This window comes from Scardinius erythrophthalmus (assembly GCF_964197995.2).
Source record: "Scardinius erythrophthalmus genome assembly, chromosome: 3".
NCBI classification, from domain to species: Eukaryota; Metazoa; Chordata; class Actinopteri; order Cypriniformes; family Leuciscidae; genus Scardinius; species Scardinius erythrophthalmus.
In genome coordinates, this window is record NC_138223.1 from 44,969,976 (window position 1) to 44,977,968 (window position 7,993).

The 7,993-nt window shown below is 40.6% G+C and overlaps 1 pseudogene across 1 annotated transcript; it reads right to left on the reverse strand.

Annotated features, from left to right (window-relative positions):
* Nucleotides 1-3,274: 3,274 nt before the first annotated feature.
* Nucleotides 3,275-7,425, reverse strand: LOC308687915 (putative nuclease HARBI1; annotated as a pseudogene). Its single transcript has 2 exons — nt 7,385-7,425; nt 3,275-3,848 (listed from the first exon to the last, which is right to left on the reverse strand). The product of its transcript is annotated as a putative nuclease HARBI1 (transcript).
* Nucleotides 7,426-7,993: the final 568 nt, after the last annotated feature.

Below are 7,993 nucleotides of genomic sequence, written 5' to 3' on the forward strand. Positions count from 1 at the left end.
TTTATCAATAACATTCTGATTTCTTAAACTGTGTATATTGTCATTGAGCTTATAAGAGTGTTGTTGTATTAGTCTTGCAAATCTATATTTTAGCCTGCATATTTATGTTTGTGCTGCATATGCAAATGCATTTTAGGAGAAAACTTTAGTAACTCAAATATTTCAAGTTACATCACAATAACATGTAGTCAATAGTTTAGTGTCAGCTTTACTGGAGTATTACACATTTTATTTATGTATGTTAATAATTGCCCTGTAAAGCAGTATTTTCATGTTAAACTCAGTAAAATCTGTACCTGATTGTATTAAAGTCTCTAGTTTCTCTGTTATGTCGGATTGCTCTGTTGACTGGATTTTGTTCTACTGTATCTTTAATAGAGGATCCTAATAATTTCTGTAGTGTTTAAAAGACCAGCATCTCAAATAAACATTTCTCTCGTTGCTGATGTGTATTTTATCATTATAACTTTCATGTGTGTGTCCAGACTGCCATCTAGAGGACATTAGTCACACTAATAAACATTGCCTATTGGTTTTATATATGTATACTATATATGTATATATTTTATATATGTATACTGTACAAATAATGAAAGGCCAGAAGTAAATAAGTGATGAATTAGAAAACTGAAATTGGACAAAATAAACAGTGAACCAGAATAGTCAATTCATTTTAATAGTTATAATTTTTAAAAATTATCATTGTGCACAGCGGTGCAACAATAACCAATCAAACAGGATTAATGAGACTGCAGGAGTCTAAACACCAATCAGATTAACGCCTGTGATGTGACGCCGTTGCTCCGCCCACAGCGCGGGAAAATTTGAGTCCTCATGACTTTCAGAGCAAGAGCAATTTCCAAACGGTGAGTGTGTTTCTCTGCTCTCAACTTTAAAACGTGTCGTGTCATCTTTGGACCCTGCACATTACTAACACATTTCTTACCTATTAAACTTATTTAAACATAACATGACAAAATATGTGAATTATATCTCGAACAAAACAAAACAGCTTGAGTTGCTCTGTTTGTTAGTTAACTCGAACTCTCCCGCCATCTGGCGAATTAAGAGTATTCGCTGGGTCACATGACCATAAAAGATAAAATTACAGGCCCGTTGTGAAGGGATCCAGTTGTTCACTTTCGTTTGGAAAACCCCTGCAAATGTTTCCTTCCCGAAGTGCCCTTCAAGGAGGAAAATACGGAATTTGCCCCCGAGTTCCAGACAAACCAGTCAATGTGTAGTGATGTTTGAGATATGTGTAAAACATCACAATCAGTAAATGAGCTATTGCTCCACTACAGTATAAGCCTGTTGTTTATTCCTCTTGGGGTCCGTCATGGTTGAAACCTTTCTGGCTTCGTACTATGGAGTGTGACGTTGCGTGTGGAGTGCTGTTGGTCTCGGTGTGTGTCTGTGCGGTACCACAGTGTGACATAGCCAGAGGCCGGTTTCACAAAGATAGACTTTGACTATGGCTTAAATATAGTAGATAGTCAGACTTCAGATAGACATCTAAATCAGACCCAAAGCAATTAAGACTCTGACTATCTTAAGTAGGACTACACTGCAATGCATTATGGGTAAAATAAGACACTTTTCAAAACAAAAAACATGGCAGATCGAATAAGCGCATTCAACCGCTCAGTGCAGTTTACCCCAGCGGAAAATATGTGTTTGTTGGAGGAGTGTAACAGTTACAAGGACATTTTACTTGGGACATTTAGCGGAGAATGTAGTAACAAGAAGAAATGTTTAATTTGGAAAAAGATTGCTACGACAGTTAACAGCGTTAATCCGACCGTTGAGCGGAGCGTTAAAGACGTACAGAAAAGATACAAAAACATGGTACAAGATGCCAAAAAAGACATATTTAAGAGGAAATATCCAAAAACGGGAGGAGGACCCCAAGAGAAACTTAAAGACACCACTGAAATGGTGATGAACATATGTTCTGGGGTATAAGCGGAGGACAGGAAAGTGGAGTGTGTGGCGTCAACATCGATGTTACCGGCGGAGTTCCCACAGCCACTGACAGCAGCGCCCCGGCTTGTCAAGAGGAAGAGCCAGACAGTCAAGAGGAGAATACAGGTAACAGCGGGTGATTGTTTTAAAGAAATCAGTTTGTTTTTTAGTTTTGCTTCATTGCCATCGATTTGATGCTAATAAAGTCAAGTTGATGTATGCTAATGTGAACCGGTAAGCTTGCTAGCCTGAAAATAAACGTGAACAATGTAATGACTCAGCCTATCATACAAGGAACCTATGTTCTAGGTCTGCAATATATATAATGTAGGAATCAGATTCATGAAGCAAGTAAGGTAATGTTATGTCTGTACTTATTTTTAGTGACCCTGTCTTTGACTTGGGACCGAAGCGAGGCAGTGGAGGAGAAGCCGGGTGAGAGACGGGAGGGAACTGGAGATGAAGAGTCAGTGTCATCATCAGCATCAGCATCAGATGCTGGTCCCATGGTTTGCCCATCAGTGTCGAGAGGAACAACTATGTCAATGGTGCTAGACAAACAATACAGAAATCTTGAACTGGAAGAGAGGAAATTGCTGCTCGAGATTGAAGTTTTACAGCTTCAGAGAGAGAAATAAAAATTAGAGTTGCACAAACAGTCGCTGGAGTTGTGAATATCTTGAGTACTTCCAGTAAGGCAATGAGGTATTTTAGGCTAATTATTTTCTGTGTTTTTTAAAGCAGTTTCAAAAGTGAATATGTTGAGTAGGCCTACGTCTAATATGCCTAAAATACCTCACTGCCTTATTAGTTTTACATTGGTTTACAGTTTGTTTAAATATGTTGTACTTTTAATAACCTTGAGGATTTTGATATGAATGAAAGAGACTAAAGTGCTGTGTAATTTGTTACAGTAATTTATTGATTGAACAGTATGTCACTTGAGAAAACGTAAAAAAATAAATGTATGTATTTATTGAGTTGTTTGCTACTCATTTAAGCCTAATAGGTAAAGACAGGCAACATGTGGCCCACTTTAATGTGATTTTTGTTGTTGTTTCAGACATTGAAAATCCTGTCAACATACATCTGACGCACATATCGACCAGTTCCTCTAAATCTTCTCTGTCCTCCAGTTCATTGTGATTGTCATCTCTGATATCCTCTCCTTCAGGGTCAGGTAGCCGGAGATCCCTAATGATTAATGAAGTAAACAATTTTGATTATAGTTGTAGCATGTGGTAAATAGTAACTCAATTAGGCCTATTGAAAATGGCTAGCAATTTAAATTGTTTGTTTTCAGGTAGTCCTACCTCGCTATGTTATGCAGCACAGCAGTCGCACAGATGATGTTACACACTCTGTCAGGTGCCATTCACAGTTCCCCATGTAGACAGTGGAAACGCCTCTTCAGTACACCAAATGCCCGCTCTACAGTGTTACGAGTTGAACAGTGTGCTGTGTTGTAGTTTCTCTGTGTAGGTGTAGTAGGATTCAGGAAGGGAGTAAGAAGCCAAGGTTTTAGAGGGTAGCCAGAGTCCCCCAACATGACTCCATCGATAATGCCTTGCTCAAATGCAAGGCAAAGTTGAGAATTTTGAAGAATTTGAGAGTCATGAATTGATCCAGGCCAGCGGGCCACACAGTTGAGGAACCGGTGATCAGAATCACAAACAGCCTGAATGTTTAGGCTGTGATATCCTTTTCTATTCACAAACAAATGTTCATGAGCTCTTGGAGCCTGGATTCTGACATGTGTCCCATCAATTGCTCCAACAACATTGGGAAATCTTGCTATGCTGAAGAACCCTCTTTTGACTTTGTTCAGCTCAGCCAGATGGTTTGGAAACTGAGGGAGCTTATTTGAAAGTGCTCTTGATACCCTGTATACACCCGTGACACAGACGCTTTGCTGAGACCCACTGTGTCACCAACAGCATTCAGAAAAGTTCCTGTTGCATAAAATCTCAACGCAGTGCAAACCTGTAGCACTGCTGGGATGCTGTGGCTTCTTGAAGTGGCAGGGCTCAGTACTTCAGCTAATTCATCTGTCAGACTCAGTATAGCTTCCTTGGGCAAACGAACCGACCGATGAAGTCCTCATTATTATATATTTCCAGTAGGTTACTGCGGTCCCTAAAAACCCTTTCCCTTCTCATAGCTCTCTCCATAACGCCGTCAGCAAACCACAAATTATGAGCCATTTTCCCTTTTCTTTTGGCTGTTTGTAATGTAACTGATTGTTACTGCTGGTTGCCAAGGTAACATAGAGTCTTAGACCTAAGTTAGCCTGGGGGTAAGGTGTCTTATTTTTTGGTCTAAATTAAGTCAGTCTTTATTTTTGTGAAAGGGTCTAACTTGCATTAGACTAGTCTATGAGCAGATTTTAGACTTGTCTAACACTATAGACCGGTCTAAAATAGCTTTGTGAAACCGGCCCCAGGTCGGAGCTCCAGCTGTTGCTGTTATAGCCACTAAAGAAGCTCCTCTATGATCTCTGTATGTGCCGTGCCGTGAGTATTACGTCACTGGATCACGGTCCTCTGGTCACGCGTTAGGGCAGGCTGAGAGAGAGCAGTCTCCTTAAAGGGTTAGTTCACCCAAAAATGAAAATTGTGTCAGTAATTACTAACCCTCATGTTGTTCCAACCCCGTAAGACTTTCGTTCATCTTAGGAACACAGATTAAGATATTTTTGATGAAATCTGAGAGCTGGCTCACTCCTTCATAGGCTTCCATGTCATTGAAACTTGCCAGCCCAGAAAGTTAGTAAAGACAATGTTTAAAAAGTGACTACAGTGGCTCAACCATACGTTTATCAAGCGACGAGAATACTTTTTTGTGTGCAAAAAATAACATCCCATTCCATGGATAATTTTATTATTTTATAATGTTTCCTGGGGTGCCCTTATAATGTTAGTATGTTTTTTAGATCAACATTTTTTATAATTTAGAAATAAAAGGCATATTTCCTAGCCTGATTTCATCACCTGATTGGAACGCTCTGTTTGAAGGGGCGTGTCTGTGTGAGACTTCAGTGTAAACGCCCTCTGCTGTGATTGGCTGACATGCTTGCATGTGAAATATCTGGCATTACATGTGGAACTATCTGGAAAACTTTTACTATTACAACTATTATACGTTTTTACTATTACAGCTATCGAGATTAACGAATCGTGAGAAGTTTTTTAAGTATTTAGATCTATTTCAGTCACATAAAAGGTTGCAGTGATGAGCATTGAGCAGATGACAGTCTGTTGATCGCGTGAAAAAAGATCTTATCATTCAACCTGGTCTCACAGGATTCCGTGAAATGTCCACGGGCCCTTAACTCAAAATCCGTGGAGCCATCACGGAATCGCCCCAAATTCCGTGATGCGGCCACGGATATAACTCCAACGCAAGTCAATGACACTGACCTTCCGTGGTCCACACACGGATACCCGTTTCAATGACGGAATACAGAACTCACTCAACGGACGTGCTTTCTCATTTGGAAACGCCACATTTGAAGTATTTGTTTCTTTTCCGACATCAAATACCATAATGACGTTAACCTGTCTGTTATTGTAGCTATTGCATTGTCCTGTCATCATAAAATTTCAGTTAGCCTAACCAAAGTCCCGTGATGGCACCACGGACCGCAACAACCTGCCCGCCCCTCACTCATGGACGTTGTAATCTTTCTGGTTTGTTTAGGAACTTATAAGCTTTAGGTCAACTGTGTTGCAATGGCATGTAATTAACTTGACATTTTGTCTCGTCCTGTCATCATAAAATCCAGCTTGATGGCGTTTTACACCTATTGCTCGCTTGGCTAGTCAGAACTAAAATCTGTGATAGGAGCACGGAGTGAGTCTGTGGTGAGACCACGGATAACTCCAACGCAAGTCAATGACACTCATCTTCCGTGGTCCACACACGGATATTCGTTTCAATGACAAAGAACAGATCTCACTCAATGGACGTGCTTTCTCATTTGGAAACACAATATTTTAAGTATTTATTTATTTTACAACACCTAATACCATAAAGACGTTAACCTCTCTGTTATTGTAGCTATTGCATTGTCCTGCCATCATAAAAATTCAGTTTGATTCTGTTAGCCAAACTCAAGTCCCGTGATGGCACCACGGACCTCAACAACCTGACCTGATCACTGATGTTGTAATGTTGCTCACTTGTTTAGACACTTAAAAGCTTTATGTCGACTGTGTTGCAATGGCATGTAATTTAGTTGATATTTTGTCTTGTCTTGTCATCATAAAATCCAGTTTGATGGCGTTTTACACACCTATTGCTTGCTTGGCTATAGTCAGAACTGACTATAGCCAAGCAAGCAATAGGTGTGACTCAGAACTAAAATCTGTGATTGGAGCACGGATTGAGTCTGTGGTGAGACCAGTGCTCGAATTGAGGGGGGGCTGGGGGGATCCGGGACCCCCCATAAGGTATTAGGGACCCCCCATAAGAAGTAGAAAATAGAATTAGGGGGGTCCCTCGGAAATTTTTATTTTAGTAAAAATAATAATGACAAATCAAAATAAATGCATGCAAAGGATACGGTAAATATCGTGATTCGTGAACTGATTATTTACAATAATTTATGTTGTGAATTCCCTGCTGTGAGGAGGTCACGTCACAGCAAGCTGCTTCATACAGAGTCTGAGGGACTGTTTGCGCATGCGCAGTGTGTTCGGGGAAAATATCCTGTGTAGTCAATAGTTGGCCTTCCACCGACAGTCCGTGGTCTTCATTATTACTTTGTACAACAGTGTGCGTCGGTGATGATGTAAGTTACATGAGGAGTAGATGTTTATATATTTGAATGTGGCGTGATCTATTAATATTACCGGGTAATATGTTTATTTGTTAACTTCTTATTTAGCATGTGTTGCTGAGCCCTGTGAAATAGACGGCCTGACATGTAGTTAATTACCTCACATTTTATTTCCTTATTCTACTGTTTATTTAGCTGTGTAGCTTTGTTTATTGAGGTCGTTATTATTTTGACGTTAATATGTCAAATTACAGATCGGTAGTTGACAGGGTTTTTTTCAGTTTAGCTTGGTCACGTGACCTACCTGTGGCGCGAAGCTGTGGTGTTGTTTAATGATCCTACACTGACCCCTAGTGGCGATTTTCAGTATTACACGCTATTCATATCTGTTGTAATTCATGTTATTTTGTCATTATTTACCATTGATGCCACTGAACTTTAATTAGTATTAATATTGTTTTACTGTTGTTATTTTCTGCAGGCATCACAAACCACACATACACATATTACAGTGCCCTGTAGAGTTGCTAAAGGCCAATAAATTCATCTAAAGGAAAGAAGTTTCTGCGTCTTCTCTGACCGGAGGATTAGGCCAGTATACATACAGCCAGCATTTCATCACCGCAGCTGTTCCGTTACAAGTGGTCCTTCGAGCCGGATCGTGTGTAGAACTGCGCCATGGCAACTTCCAGCAACCAAACAGATGAACAACCTTCAGTTGTGTCCCGCCCAAGCCGGTCTCACCAACTCCCCAGGCACCTTCGCGACTTTGTCATTGATAACCCTGGCAATTTGCATAGACGTGATGCCACACATCAAATGATAGAAGCGCACCAGGAAGAGCCTCCAGACCATATTCTGCACACTGGGTCAGAAGATCTCATGCTGGAAGGGATGGAAGCCCGCATGAAAGACATAACTAGGCAGATGAAACAATTACAGTCAGCCATGGACAGTGTTAAATGTAAGGTTCACCCTCAACAGCATCCATCCAAATTATCATATCCTCTCCGGAGCTCGAGCCTTCCTCATATTCACCACAGTGAAGAGATATGGCCCAGAGTATCGCCCCTCATGGATCATCGGATGATTTGGAAATCAGCTAATGAAGGTTATTGTCAGCTCTTAGACAACAGTGAACCTTACCCACTTACAGCACAGCCCATACAGGAGGGAGAACTCAGCTCAACAACTCAGGCTACCAGAGCTCTGCAGCCATCCGTCCAGGTAGCAGCACAACCATTAGAC